This window comes from Stenella coeruleoalba (assembly GCF_951394435.1).
Source record: "Stenella coeruleoalba genome assembly, chromosome: 14".
In the NCBI taxonomy this organism is placed as follows: Eukaryota; Metazoa; Chordata; class Mammalia; order Artiodactyla; family Delphinidae; genus Stenella; species Stenella coeruleoalba.
The window spans coordinates 40,772,329-40,788,456 of NC_137160.1; the positions used below are offsets into that span (position 1 = coordinate 40,772,329).

The 16,128-nt window shown below is 38.3% G+C and overlaps 1 protein-coding gene across 13 annotated transcripts in view; it reads right to left on the reverse strand.

The window, feature by feature from the left end:
• The window catches only part of DTNA (dystrobrevin alpha), a 390,818-nt gene that overhangs the window by 272,274 nt on the left and 102,416 nt on the right, over window positions 1-16,128 (reverse strand). Inside the window, exon 1 of one of the 13 annotated variants that reach the window (XM_079942541.1) lies at window positions 6,091-6,263. The exons of 11 other annotated variants lie outside the window; for them this stretch is intronic. The gene's annotated coding sequence lies outside the window, so the exon portion shown is untranslated. Of the gene's footprint in view, window positions 1-4,370; window positions 5,253-6,090; window positions 6,264-16,128 lie in introns of those variants that run through there. One more of the 13 variants, XM_079942543.1, reaches the window with a different exon arrangement.

Consider the following 16,128-nt stretch of genomic DNA (forward strand, 5'->3'; position numbering starts at 1 on the left):
CACTTGATCAGTTCTTAGAGATGGGAAAGTGCTAGCATTGCACACTGACTCTCTACATTCTATAGAAATTGCCCTATCAGAGGCTCTTTTTCCTTCCCAGAGCTCTCCATGGGCAGAACTCCCTGAGAGATTAAGTGTGAGGACAGGTAAAATGCTAGGACTTCAAAGCACCAGAGAAGCTGTGACAGGAAAGGTGGCAGACACTCCAGAAACGGTGAAGATTTAGAGACCCAAAAAACTCTCAGTGGGCCTCAAAGTCAAAGTATAAAAACTGACAAGAGACGTTAGCATCAGACCGCAGGTAGCTTGCCTACGTGTTACCAAGTATGGACCAAAAACTGTTCACTGGTATATAAGAGTTTAAATCTAGACCTTTTGGTCTACTGGGGGTTTAGGACTGCCTATCATCCATGAGTGTGGAATTCATTAGATCTCTTCATAAATATTCCAGCTTTTTCTCTTTTCTGGCAAGTGGTAGGACTGTATTACTTGCCCAGCTGAAGTTAGGTGTGACCACATGGCATGCTTTGGCCAAGGAAATGTGAGCATAAGGAACATGGGTCATTTCCTGGTAAAAGCAGCAATGTGGAGTAGGGTCTTCAGCCAACCCCTGACGAATAATTTTCATGAGTGGGAAGGAAACCTTGGTTTTTATAAGCCACTGAGATTTAGAGGTTGTGTGTTACCTCAGGAAACCACGTATAGTATATCTGGAGCACCTCATATGTGTGCATCTTAGTTTTATCATATATAAAAGAAAATAACAACATATGTCTCTTACCCACAAAATAGTATGAAACACTGGATGCATTTAAGACGAGAATTGTTACACTTACCTGAGGTGTTAAAAACATCTTTTGATGAGTAAATGTTTCTACAAATGTGTAGTAATGAACCATCTACGACTAAAAATTCAATGCATGAGAAGATACATTTCATTCAAAATTAGCCTACATCTTTTAATAAAATTAATAAAGGCATCTGTATTCTTGAACTATGATTAATTCAGTGAATTCATTTTTTCAGTACGCATAAATCTGTGTGCTACCACATTACATAGGAATGGGGGTACAAAAGTAAAATGAGACTGAAAAGGAAAAATAATAAAAATAACTCTATTGCTCTCTTTAAAATACATGGAGCTTTACGAAGTTTTCATGACTCAGGGTGTCTCTGAGTCATCCTTATGCCATATATATTTTGCAAGAATGCAGAATCCAGCTTTATTTCTGCAAATAAATGCACTTTTATTTTATGTTAAGATACAACACAGTTTCCTATGCGATAAGGATACATTTTCTATTTAGCTTTTTTTTTTTTAGAATTTGTTTAGGTCTCTTTAAAATATTCTATAATAAAATATCTGCAAAGTATGAGATTTCTAAGAATAAAAGCAATCCCCAAACTCTTAAAACTTAGCTTTCTGAGAGAAAAACACAAATTGTTGAGGAAAAGGCAAAGTGACTTTTTAACAAGTGGAGATTAGTGCAAATAAATTAAGAATATAAATGAGAGAATAATATAAAGCAATTTGTAAATCCCACCCATTGTCTTAACACAACATACTCTGGTGTCAGTGTCCAGTGAAGGGGGCTAAGTAAATAATTTCATTGTCTAAGACAAGCACAGTTAAGGCACAAGGTAGGAGCTTGATAGGGATTTGTTAAATTAATAAGACAAATTAGCTCAGCTACTTGGAGGTTACAATTTAAAATCTGCCAGTTTTCGAGATCTAGTCTTAATTTCTTTCATTGATGAAGCAAAAAAAGTTCAATAATATTATATTTTCATATTTTGTGATGGAGAAATCTGGGTTCTCATCTAAATATTGACTTTGAACATTTGATTAGACTCAAACAAATTTTAAGATAAATTTTGACCCTGTCCGTATTAGGGTTTTTGTCTTTGTGGAGGTTAAAGAGCCCTATATAAGAAAAAATAGAAACCAAGTTTCTTATTTTTCTAAATCTCAGGAGTTGACATATTAAAGGCATACAATATAAGTGTGTGAAAAATTTATAAATGATCTGAGGAATATGAAATCGGTTAAACACCCTTAGAATTAATAAGCTATATTTTCTCTTCCTCTGACTCCTACCAACTATATTCAATTTATAATAAGTAAATGTAGTTTTGTTAACTTACCATAGCAAAATGATTAATACTGCACTTTAAGGCCTTAAAATTTTTAGGGAAAAATTTTAACCAACTTTAAGATTTGGGGTCACAATATCATATCACATAAACAAGCAACTTCTTTCCTTCTAGCACACACTGTGATCTGAAAATAACCCAGTGTTTTCTGATGGTTCAGATTCAGGCTGTATGCAATGAGATGATTTTAATTTAGTTGTGTCACATGACTTTTTCCATTTGTGCTATTCAGTATTCTGGGCTAGATTTGTTGAAACATGTCTGTTTTCCAACTCTATGACTTTCTTTTTGATTATGAACATACAACTAATTTATCGTACTTAACACGTCTATCATCTCTTTTGTCACCACAATCAAGGTATACAGTCTCATTTGGCAAAAATGAAAATAGATAACATCCCCTTACCAAAACAACAATAACCAAACAAACATTTTTTTTTTTTTTTCCCAAACAAACATTTTTAATTGAGTCTACTTGACATCAAGAACTATGAATGATCACTGTTCTAGACAAGGAGCGTAAGGTCAAAAGAATAATGATGTTTAGAAGGAAAAAGAATAAAGTAAGAAAGGAACTGCTGAGGGAAAACGTCCTCGAAATAGTCATTTGTTCATTCCTTAAACATGTATTGAATGGTTTCTATGTGTCGGTAACTGAGAATACAAACATGAGTACGATACAGTGCCTGCCAGGACAGTGAAAGTGACTTATGAGATTAACCTTGAAGGAGAAGTAAGATTTGCCCACAAAGGAGGTAAACAATGAGCATTCTGGGCAAAAAACTCCAAGAAACTAGTAGGTAGACTAGTACAGACATATGATCATGTATGGAATATTCTGGAGGCAGCAATGATGTGTGATTAAAGTGCTGGTGATAACCAGTGAAGTAGCGGAGGTGATGTTAGAGAAACAGGTTGAGGCTTTCTGACATACCAAGACATACTAAGGAATGCATTTTGAAGGGAATGGTGAACCACAAGAGATTTTTAAGTAGTGGGGGGAATCCATTCATGTCTAGGACTTTTAGAAGACGGGTGTATTGGTCCCAGCATGGGACATGTGCTGGGGATGGAGCCTAAAGGCAAGAGAACAACCGGGAGCCATACTATAACCAAGGGAGGTGATGAGCACCTGAAACAGAGCAGAGAGAAGGAAAAGGAAGGAATTTATTTACGATAATTTGTGAAATGTGGTGATGCTGGATATAGGTCAAGGGATAGCATGAAGAGTCAAGGTCAACAGCTGAGAGTGATGACAGTAGGGGTGGCTTGAGAGACTACAGAGATTACTAAGAAAAGGGGCCAGCTAAGGACAAACAAAAGGACCGTTAAGTACTGTTCACAGCTCAAAGCAGGTTGGAACACATGAATTTTTCCAATCAGAAATTTGCATTTGCAAAGTTCTCCACAAAAGCCTCAACATATCAGGCCACAGCTAAAACCCCAAATCAGAAAAATGACCTGGAATTATCAATGATATCAGCAGACTGCCTGGTACCTTCTCTAGAATGAGGAGTCTTTAAAAAAAATGACTATAAAAGCAGAAGTGTGACTTTCCATTTCGGGTAACGGTAATGAGATCATTTGGACCAACACTCTCATTGAAGTAATCGAAAACATTTAAAATGTAAAAACAACAAAGAGCTAATAAGATGGTGAAGACAGGAACATTCAAGAGAAGACCAGAACTCAGATAAAGACACTAATTTTTGAAAGCTTTTGCTCTTGGGTATCTGAGTATCAGGAACAAAAGGTCTGAGAAACCAGCTTCATGCTGGGCAGCCTTATGGGTGTCGGTGGAACATCAAAGCCCACGGTCCTCAGGTGAGGGCTTTAATAAACTAACCCAGCTTTCCCCTGGGACCTCAAAAGGTCATATCTTCCCTCAGGGTAGATGTGAACACCAAATCAACCGTTCCTCACACAAATTTGTAGCCTTACTTAATCAAAGCCTTACCTTTGATTAAGGTGATTCTGGTCTGATCCAGGGGCCCTGGCAGAAGCAAACCCAAGTCCTCTCTGGAGGAGACCATCATCACCACTAGGTCTCAACTTATCCCTACAAGTAATTTTAAAAATAATTTCCAGCAGATAGTCAAAGATATCCAAGAAAACAAGACTGAAAACTGACAGGAGCAATAATAATAGAAACAAATCTTGGTAACTCTTGAGATATTAGAATTAGCAGATGTATATTATAAAACAACTACACTTACTATGTTCAAAGAAATAAAATCCAAGCTTGACGATGTCAGCAGGGACATCACAGCAGCAGAGAGATATTCATCGGCCCCTTCTCCTGTCAACGCGATCTGGCCACATAACGTCTAAAATTCTTATAGTTTAAAATTTTTAAATGTTGTATCCTTTTTTGGCTTTCTTTTGACACACTGAAAACAAAAACAAAGCCCCATACTAATATAATTTTATTTGTATGTATAATTCAATCAGAAATATATTAGTTAAGCAAAAGGTAAGTTTACATGTAAGTGTGTGTGCGTGTCCTGGTGTGTGTGATGCATGCTCTCACAAATATCTCGGAGACACCTATGATTCCTGCCAGGCTCCCTCCTCTTGTCAACAGTTCAGGACACAGCCAGGTAAAGCAAGGGGGACAGGCATCCAATGTCACCAGGGAAAATATACAAACGTGCCATCCACTTGCAGAGAAGTGAAAATTAACTGCAACTTTCACAACTTAATGGGTTAATTATAGATATTAGGGAAGGTTAACCGTGATCTAACAGAACTGTAAAATTAAGTGACTCTATCAGTATCATGTTCATTATGTTCATTTTTCATTTTAGAAGAGTAACGTGGTATTATTATTTATTCTGGTCAACGTTGAGTGAAAGATCCATGTTATCATTCATTGTTCGTACCTAGTTCAGCCAACTTAGTTCATTAGAATCTGGTTGACTTGACAGAACAAAACTCGGCCAGTTACGTGCAACAACTGTTCAGCCCCACGCTCTGTAATAAGCACATCAGCACATTTATTTTCCCCATATAAAGTAGAATTTCCAATTCATACCATGTACTCTGTGACTATTATGGACAGTATTTATTCAGAAGGAATGCTGTGCAAGTTTGGAAAAGCTGTCTCTAAGAGAGCCGAGAGGTCACTGGACAAAACAAGAAACAAAACCTATACATGGTCAAAAACTTGAAGAGGACTAAGGTTTGTCATTCTTTCTTTTAACTAAAAAAGTTTTGAAATCCTCAGCACATAGCAAGGCAGCAGCAAATCAGACAGCTCTCCCCCTCCTCCACTCTCAAGCTCTGTAGAATCAGAACGCCTCTATTCACTTAGCAAATATCAGCTTTTTTGGAGGACGAGAACCTGCTTGGAATTAATGAGGCAACACCAAAAAATAACTTCTATTAATAAATTGTTCTCTTCAATGGAAAATTGCCTATTTTTCTCATCTTTTTTTTTTTAAAAAAAAGAAACAGAATATCTTCCAACGGCTCCTTATGCACTTTCTACCACCTCCCCCCCCACTTTCATTATTGTTTTCTTTTTTCTTTTTTAAATTAAAAAATGCCATAGTGCCAAGCAAGGGAAATAACTCCATCTCACAAGAATACAGTCACCACCAATGGCATCATGGATGGAATAACATTTAGTCGGTGTTGTGACATGTTTAACTACTGACGTTGTAATTCAAGAAATGCAGGGTGTTTAAGGAGTTAATAGAGGGAAAAGTAGGTAAAGGTAAAGCCAAACTGAAGTTAGAAGTGCAAGGTCATCTTCAAAACTAAGCTGAAATACTTTGTTTCTTTCTACTTCACAAAATGTAAAACCCCAAATATCTCAAGAAAGGTAACAAAGTTACAACACTGGAAAATCTCCCTGATCACTTTTTCATTCACACAAATAAAAAGAAAAATGCAACATTAACCTTCCCAGAGAAGCAACATCTTTGCACTTACCCTAGAGTATGTACATGATCTCTTAAATCCTTTTAATTCCAGTACATCCAGAACATATATGAATTCTTAGCACATTCATATAAAGAATAAACCTTAACCAAATGGCTAATTACAACAGAGATCACAACAGGACTCTCTGAAATTCTAGGGAGAGACACAAGGTTAAAATCCAGCTTCTAGATCCTGGTGTATACTGTGTCTATCTTTAACTTGAAAATGAGTTGGTTTCACATTCCACTGAAGTCCCACTGGCAGATGCCTTTGGTAAGCTCACCAATGGCAGGCTGTCAAAAGCCCTCCCTCCACCCCCTCCACCCTCTTCAACCCCCTCCATGCTCTGCCTGAGCTTCCGTTGCTACATCTAATACTGATTTACTCAGCTGTCTTTTTACCTGTCTCCACGTGGGTAAAAGGAGATGCTTTCATTGATGGCTATTACGGAAACACACGGAAACTGAATATCAGCCGGAGGACTCACGGTGCTTTTCCCACTGCCATCCCCTCCCCCTACCTCCTACCAGAAACCAACTGACTTCCAAACTTGGCTGTCTGAAAAAGAATGTTCTCTGATTGGCATTCCTGGAAGCGGAAAGCAAGGCAGCTCAAGTTGTGTTCTGTTACTCGGCATGAAAAACTTCCCAGGTATACATAATACAAACAAGTAAGTTTTCTGGATTTTTTCCCCCTTAACTTTGAGGAGAAACGGGGCAAATATTTGGGAGCATGACAAATATTTTTGTTGTTGCATAGCGTTTATGTTTGAATATTCACCTATAATTTTACCCCAAATGGCTATGGATGCAGTAGAAAAGGGAAATGGCAAATTTGTTGTTAAGAGCTGAATTTCCTTATTAGTAAATGAGTTGGGACCCATTAGAGGAAGCGATGGTTATGCTGAATGCTTGACGGTATTCTGAAGGGCAACTATTCCATCTGTGGATTTTCTGTGAGAGAAAACCTTGCTCATAGGAATTGTGAAAAAACTGCTTTCACCTGTCCTATATTTTATATTGCAGACAGCAGGAGGAGAGGGTGCAAGAAACACTTCTATCTCCCTGTCAAGGCTTCTTTTCCAGGACTGTCTTGTAAACTTTGGTGAGGACTGCGTGGGGCTGGCCATGTACAATACTCTCCCACACCCCACACTCACACACACATGTCTGAACAAAGAAAAATTGAGTCAATGGAAATGAGGGGAAAAAGTACATTTTCTCAAACAGGATCTGACAAGAATGAATAATGTGGAGTCCCTTTAAATCACTACTAAAATTGTATTTAATATTTATTTTGTGGTCACTGGGATCAAAAGATCTGCTGCGGCTGAAAATAATTTACCTCACCCTGTTCAAAATAGTGAGTGTATTATGTGCAATGTTATGGACCAGACAACTTCTTGAAAGGCCTGATAGAGGATTTATAATTTCGGCATCAGACAAACCACAACCCCAGGCATTCTGGGGTTTCCAGATCTCATCTGGCTGTCTCTGCCAGCTCCAGGTGAATGTCAGCTGGCTGGGCTCAGGGTGGTGCTGTGGCCGCAGCTGCCCCTAGGAACTTGTACAGACATCTCGAAAATACCCAACGACAAAGGTTGACTCCCAAAAAGAAACCTTTCTCTTTGTTTGTGGTTGGTTTTAAATGTTCTGTCCTAGGTGGTCTTTTACCACATCTGAACAAGACCATTTTAGGGAACTGTGAGTGAACACTTGATTAACTGGCATCCTATGACTAATTTATTTTGGTGATATCTTGATGCCCCATATAGACTGATCCTACCAACCTGCTCACTCCTCAGCCTGTTACTAGATGTCCTTTAAAAAAAAACAAAAAAAGAGTGAAAGAAGGAGGGAGAGGAGGAAGAAACTTTCTTTATTCTTATTCCCAAGCTGATTATTTTAGGGAAATTTCAAGCTGTATGTAATGCTGATAGATAAAGACATCCAAATAACTTCAGAAATAAATAGAAATGACCACTCACCCAGAGAGCACAAATCCCTGTCTTTGTGTTTCTTCCCCCCTCTATCAAAACACTTCTCCCCAAGGCTAATGGATGGTGTCAAAACACGTGTGAGCTGAGAGTGGACAGAGTTGGCAGCAGGTCATCTGTTTCACATTTGGCCACACTATTCACTTATGCTGTACCTTTGAGTGAACATTAGCACAACCGACACCCAAGAAATGTTTGTTGAAACAAGCAAACAATTGCTTGTGTGAAAGTGTATATTTTAACTTATGGAAAATTGTTATATGTTGGCTTACATTTTAGATAATGGGGTGGGGGGAATTATATCTCTTTTCAAGCCATTAATCAAAAGATTATATGGAAGGTATATTAGGCACTGAGCACCTTTATAGAAGCAAAAAAAAAAAAAGATTATTATACATTTTGTGTCTGTGTGAGTGAATGACTCTAAACACCAACATGGCAAATTCTGCTAAGTTTATTTCTATTTATCTTGCTGGCTTCTAAGAGAAATAAAGAAAATATTAGGCCCTCCTAATAATTCATATTAACTAGTAAACTATAACAATTTTCTTTATTGAAATGTTACTGGCCATTCCTTACAGTACAACATTCAACAAGAAAACATCTCTTTAGGTTCCCAAATTTATCTCCTTTTATATTTTCATCTGTTTAAATCACAGAAATTCCAGAACAGTGTGCAACAGTAGTGGCAGCATGAGTCCAAACCCAAGGTTGAGTGAGCACATGGGAATTTCTTTTTCTTCTTTTTCTCCCCCTAACCTTCATGTGGCAGTTGATAAGATTTATAATGGCTAGAACTCAGTCTTTATCATGAGTAAATGTTATTTTTCTCTTTCACAAGCACTAACATGAGAGTTAGGATTTGATCAGAAAAAATAGCTTCCAGGGCTTGCTTCCAAAGAAAACTGGGCATGTAACAGGCAAATCAAATACCCTTGATTTATCATGAACAAGCAGTTAATCTCTGCTCCATTCTCCAGAAATAGACTGTCTTAGCACTGTTCTATGGATGGCAAATGCTGGTAGCAGTCTCCTTGAGGGGTGAACAAGGTGTTAAAACTCAGGTTTTAGCTGATCTGGGAGGCAGGCATCTTGTGTATGAAAAATCTGGGCAATGAAAAGCAAATGATCCCTGTTATTTTTTCCTCCCTGGCGTCCTTAAGACACTGGCATAGGCTGTATTCTCATGCTGATAGTTTTGTGGATGATTTTGTCTTTTACATATTATTATTTTAAAAAAATACACTATTTGCTATAGACAGAATATTTGTGTCCCACAAAATTCGTATGTTGAAACCCAATCTCTCATGTGATGGTATCAGGAGGTGAGGCCTTTGGGAGGTGCTTAGGTCTTGAGGGTGGAGCCCTCATGAATGGGATTAGTGCCCTTATAAAAGAGACCCCAGAGAGCTTCTTTGTCCCTTCCACCAGGAGAGGACACAGCAAAAAGAAGGGCCTCTATGAGCCAGGAAGCAAGCCCTCATAAGACACCAAATCTGCTAGCATCTTGATTTTGGACTTCCAGTCTTCAGACTGAGAGAAATAAATTTCTGTTGCTTATTTCAGTTGTTTGTAAGCCACCCGGTCTATGGTATATTGTCATAGCGGCCTGAATGGACTAAGACACTCATTATACAAAAGTGAGTTTTTTTTTTGTGGGGGAGGGGGATAAATTGTGGGGTTTTTTTCCCCTGAGGAAAAAAATAATAAATCCAAGTAGTAGTTGTTTGAAAAGTAATTACAATAGACACTGCCCAAGAAAAAAGTAGGAAAACTATATATATAGGGGCTCTAACAACAGATATGGAAGGGATTCAAAACAGCAGCATACTACATATAATCTTATTAAATGCTGATCAATTTCAAAATTAGATGAAATTGGGCACTCATTTTGAATGCCTATGATATGAAAATAGCCCTAATTATGGAAAGGGCCATATGTATAAATTTACTAATTATAATATCATATTTGGTGGAAAATAACTGGGAACAATGGTAGTTTTGATGACAACAGAAAGACATTGTTTAACGCTTAGCATATAAATGCATATGCCCCATGATTTCAACTATATTAGAACACCTGTGGGCACTAGAAGGTAAGATAAAGGCCAGAAGGAATCCTATCTAAATGATTTACAGGTCCACACACAGGCCCACACACACAGCCAAAATATTCAAATAAAGATAATTGCAGCCCTTCCTCATTCCTTCTCTCTCCTCCTTGTCCTTGGAGAACATCTCTATTTCTCTTCTCAGGGTCTCTTGTGTGGCAGGTGGGTTGGGAGGGGAGTGGACAGAAAATGGGGAGGCACTCCAATGTGGAAAGAGACACAGAAGAAGCTTAAAGGGGCTTAGGTTGATGTGAAGAAAGGGCATCAAGAGAAATACCCAAGAAAGAGTGATCTTAAAGGCACCAGTGAGAACAGGGAAGGGATGGGTGAACAGAATCTGGTACAGCAGAAGCAGGGACCAAACTGTAAGCCAGACTGGGGAGCAGCACCTTTGAATGGGGCAGACTTTGAGGACAGCAAGGTTTAAATGGGAGGATTAGGTAGTTTGGCCCTAGGACATCTGGCTGTGTGTTTTATGATTTCTTCTCATGGAACACTTTATTGTTCAATATCTAGCAGTGTCATATTTGTGTGTCTTTTGGATACTGACATGGATCTTGAAGCTACAGACATTTATTTACATGAACGTTTTTGAAAAATTTCAGTAATTGTTTTGTCCTATTGCTGTGGTTGCTAAAATTGATTTTCTTTGATATGAGTAAGAAATTATCTTCACCCTTGTCTAAATAAACTATCTCGATCTCTTTCCTCTCCTTGCATTTCATTTCCTGTATCACTCTCAGTTCCCATAAAAGGTAGCTATTATAGCCTCTTAGGCTGAGCACCGCATGTAAAGTGACCAACCATCCCGGTTTGAATGGAACTAAGGGATTTCCCGGGATGCAGGATTTTCAGTGATAAAATCAGGAAAGTCTCAGGAAAACCAGGACTAGTTAGTCATCCTATACATGTAAGCTGGAATTTTTTTATGTTATGTGTATGCTTTTGATAAAGATTAGTCTTTTTATTAATTAACAGGTGTTTGGCCCAAGTAGAATGATAATCAGAAACTGTAGATTTCTTTTTGCATTTCCCCCATTAGCCATGCAACTTGGGAGGGGTCAAATTCCAACGGCCACTATTTCCTCATCTCCACAATGAGAACAATCATACAAATTTCAAAGAGTTGTTGTCAACATCAAATGAGATATACATGTAAAATAAGAATATATAAAATATATTAAATGAATATATTTTATATTGTATGTTATATAAACTTTATAAAAATTATATGTACTTTTCAAAGAAGCTTTTAGTTATTTTAGACTGAGAAATAATGAAAGCCCACAGAAGAGGTACAACATTTCAAATTGTAAGTGGTAGGGGTGGTGGGAGGGGAAGAGAGAGAGAGATAGATATTGGTTGATGAGAGAATAACTTTCTCAGGAGTATGTGTTTCAGCATTTGATCTTTCCCCAAATTAAACTCACTGAGTTAAGGATTTTTTTTTTGTTTTTGAGAAGCTCTATAGCCCAGGAAACAATCAATACTCCACATTCACAAAAGATATGGATTATCTTTAATATTAGAAATACAGGTTTTATTTGTACCTTTTCCTTTAAGCTGGGGTAGGGGTATTTTTCCTTTGTGGAACCAAAATCAACCCTAATTAAAGCACAATCATAAATATATCACAATCACTAGGCAAAACTAGAATATCCAACCTCATCCTAGGGACAGAGAGATACACCTTATGATACCACTTACGTGAGCTCTGGCAGTAGCTGCCATACCTGATGCCTTGAAAATGTATTTAATGTTATCACTTCAAATCTGTGCACATTTTCATAATCACATGTATACTCCATATTGGTTCTACTCCAAGCCTCTTGAGATTTATCAAGAGTTGGAAATAGGACAATTCTATTGTATGTGGTAAAAGAAAATGACAGGTGATAGGCAAGGTGGACGGAGTCTGGTGGCTATTGCACCCAACTTATTTATTTGGGAGCAGTTTTTCTCCAGATGAGCATGTGACTCATCAGTGCTTTTCAAGTTTGTTTGCTGGTGTTGTTTCACTAGGGAACCCTTTGTTCAAAGGAAATAGTTCACTGAAACTTAATAATGACAAGGCATAGCTCCTTTAGCAGAACCTCAGGTGTGAAACCTGGGGCCCTGCCTCTTCCTTAAGCAGTCCCTGTGGAAACCTCCAGGAATCTGGGAAGCTTAGCTTGAAAACCTTTGAGCACTAGAACTCATTGCATTCAGTTTATTTTAAAAGTATAACGGTAATATATTTTTTAAAAATATGCACGTATTTTTTAAAGCCATGTAGAATAATAGAGCTTAAAAGAACGTGTCCCATCCCTCCTCACCCTAGAATCCCAGAGACGATGACCATCAACTCGTAACTGCTAATTATGACAATCAGTCTGTATTCTTAAATGATGCTCTTGTACTCCTATTTAAAAAAAATTTTTCAAATGTCAATATTATCTATTGTCCTCCTACTACAGAAAATAAGAATTTAGTTCTTATACACACCTTCTCCAGCATGTGTGCTCTCAACCTCTCTCTCCCTCTTTCCCTCCCTTCCTCATTCTCATTTACACACACATACACACACACACACACACACACACACACACACACACACTTTCCTTAATCCTCACAATTTAATTACACAACAATTTTAGGGGAAGCACTTATCAGTGATTACATTATTTTGGCTATGTATATATTATTCACACGTAAACCACATGGGATATATGAGTCCATTTCCTTTCTTTTACACAATTTTCTTTTTCCTGACACTGGTGGTCGTGTCATATTTTTTTTTTTTATGGTACGCGGGCCTCTCACTGCTGTGGCCTCTCCTGCTGCGGAGCACAGGCTCCGGACGCACAGGCTCAGCGGCCATGGCTCACGGGCCCAGCCGTTCCGCGGCATGTGGAATCTTCCCAGACCGGGACACGAACCCGTGTCCCTTGCATCGGCAGGCGGATTCTCAACCACTGCGCCACCAGGGAAGCCCCCGTGTCATATTTTTGTTTGCTTAATTTTCTATCTGCCTAACATTACATTTTTTTCAAACTCTCCAATAGACATGTAACATTCCTCTTAATACAGACAAACATATCAACTATTTTTTCTGCATGCCGTCTACCCTCTCCCCACCCTGGTCCTTTTTGTAGCAATAGTGCTTCTGAGCTGTCATCGCGGGACTGGCTTTTGCTTCTCTTCGGTATTGAGTCCCTTTGCTGGGTTCTTTGTTCTCGCCTTCTTGATGGACTCCCCGATGGGTGACTAGAGGTAGCACAAACTACAGCAGCTTCCTGAGAAAGATGCTCAGGACAAATTAAGTTTTGGAGAAACTGAATGCATGAAAATATCCTTATTCTCTTCTTCCATTAATCAATAGCTTGACTACAGAATTCATTGTTTAGAAATACTTTTCCCTCAGAAATTTCAAGGAATTTCTCCACTGTCATGTAGTTCCTAGTGCTGTTATTTACAAGTCATTCTGTTCCATCGTCCAAATATCATTTCTTCTTTATCCCTGGTGTTCTAATATCCCATGACAGTATACTTTGGTATGGTCCCCCATTTCCACCACCACCTGTCCCTGCACCATTGACTGTGTTTGAAACTCAAGGAAATTTTACTCATCTCCTCCAATTCCTGGGGAAATTTTATTTTAAAGCAATTTCTGAGCTCTATTTCCCCTGTTCTTTCATTCTGAAACTAAGCTCCTTTTAGTTGGATGTTGGACCCCTTAGACTGACCCCTTAATTTTATTATCTTTTCTCTTATATTCATCTTTCTACCACCTCCTCTCTGGAATAATTCCTCATCTCTCTTCTGTTGAATATTCTATTTCTGCTAACATATGTTTAATTTCTAAGAATTCTATTTGTCTCGAATTGTTTTTATAAACACCACGTTTTGTTTCATGGACACAATTTCTTTTCTGATATCAAAGACTATATACATTTCAGGTTTTTTAAAAAGCTTTCATCTCTTCCCTGCAATCTTTGTTTGCTTCAATTTCTTCTTTGTTTGTTCGTGTGTTTTGGTCTCTTTTATGTTAGAGACATTCCCCACATCTGGTATTCCCTCGATATCCACCCAGCCATTGTGTTATGGGCGTTACGACATTACCATAAAGTGATTAGACAAAGCTGAGCCTTCACTGAAACATCCTCAAGGGTAGCTAGGTTTCTGCCCCCTTGGGTAGTCAGATCCTCTAGAGAAGCCCCCCTCCAGTGTCCTATCTAGGAGGGACAAGTTCAGTTGCCAGTGTCCTGGAAGCAAAGCTGGGTCAAAAGGCTTGAAATTGAGGGAAGTTCACCACTATTCAGCATGGAGATTTCCACTTAATCCACCAGATTTCAGTGTTACACCTCACCCCCACCTGCCACTGTTTCCAATATTGCTGTTTGTAACCTCTCTAATTAAGTTACTCCAGAGAATAAGGCCCCCTCCCGCCATGTCTCCTGCAAGGTGAGGGAGAGGTGGTTGCCAGGCTGCACAGGGTAGAAGAGGCGATTTGAGAGTCCAGCTACTCTTTTTAAGACTTTCAACCAAGTTCTGCTTTCAGCTCCACTTCTCACCTCTGGCTTCAACAGACCTCTAGTCCTTGAGCCTTTCCAGCGTTCTAGAGAGTCTCCATTTCCATCTACGTAGGCATCTCCTCTTCAGGCACCTGGCTTTCCACATCTCTGCTCAGCTAAATCAAGTACCGCTCAGTCATTCCCTTTCCATTTTCCAAATACTATGTCAATAGCTCCCTGTGTTGTAGGCTCTCCTGTTTTCTTTATTCTAGTGAGTATTTTTTGTTTACTGTCATTAGAGGATTTCTTTGGGAGGGAGAGGGTGGAATTAAGTATGTGTTCCATTCACCATATTAACTGTAATTCTCTGCCTTCACTCTTCAGCATTGCTTTAAAAAGGAAACAAATTCTCCAACCTCTCTCCAAAATGATCCCAACAAATTCAGCAATTGTGCATGTATGTGGGGAGGCAACATAATATTTCATACTTTTCTACAAACATATCCAATGCTAAAATGACAGCTAAATTCCAGCAAAGTATACAATTATCTATATCAGACATAGTGAAAAATAACATTTAATTAAAATAAAGTTATATTTTTATTCTGAAGTTTGTTGTAGTCCCTTACATTAAAACTTTCATTATATATCTGTGGAATTAAATATAGGAACACATATACTTATAGATAATTCCTTCATATGTAAAAACTATGTAGCTTAAAAAATGAAAATAAATTCTTCTGTAACTGAAGTTCTACCTAAACTATCAATTAACTCATAATCCAATCAAGACAAGTAAATTATCTTAAATTTATCACAGCAGTCATTTTGTGCTTGCTTTCGATTGGAAGGCAATGTAAATCTGACAATGAAGTAATTTCCCTTTTAAGTTGTCATAGTCATTCTCATGTGGGCCAAGTTTGTGTATTTTATTTGAGGCAAGCTTTGTCTTGATTCATTTAACCCATTAGTTCTGCTCCTTATAATATGTCAATCTGGAGATATTAGCTTTCTAGAAGATATACTGTACCCTATTTCTTTAAGAGGATCTCATCAACATTGAAGCTACCTTCTACTCTTGGAAAGAGGATGTATACATTCTATGATTTCTACAGCTGTAAGAGTTGGCCATGGGCAAAGAGTCAAAGGTCATCCTTAGCATCCATCATTTTCCATCCATATTTGTCCTCTCTCTATGAAGTTTTCCCACCTATCTCCAAAATATAAAATATATTTTCATCAGTACGACCCTCAGACCCAGTCAAGCGAGGAGAGAAGACCCAGCCCGGGCCTCACAATTCAGAGGGCTTGCTGCTCTAGTTCTCCTTTGCCTGTGTTTTTCCCCACTGAGCGATGAATTAGAAAAAGAACCAGCAACTCTCTTCTCAGCATGTGCTGGTACTTGGGACTCTGTCCCAAAGGCCTTGAGACTGCTTCCAGGTCTGCC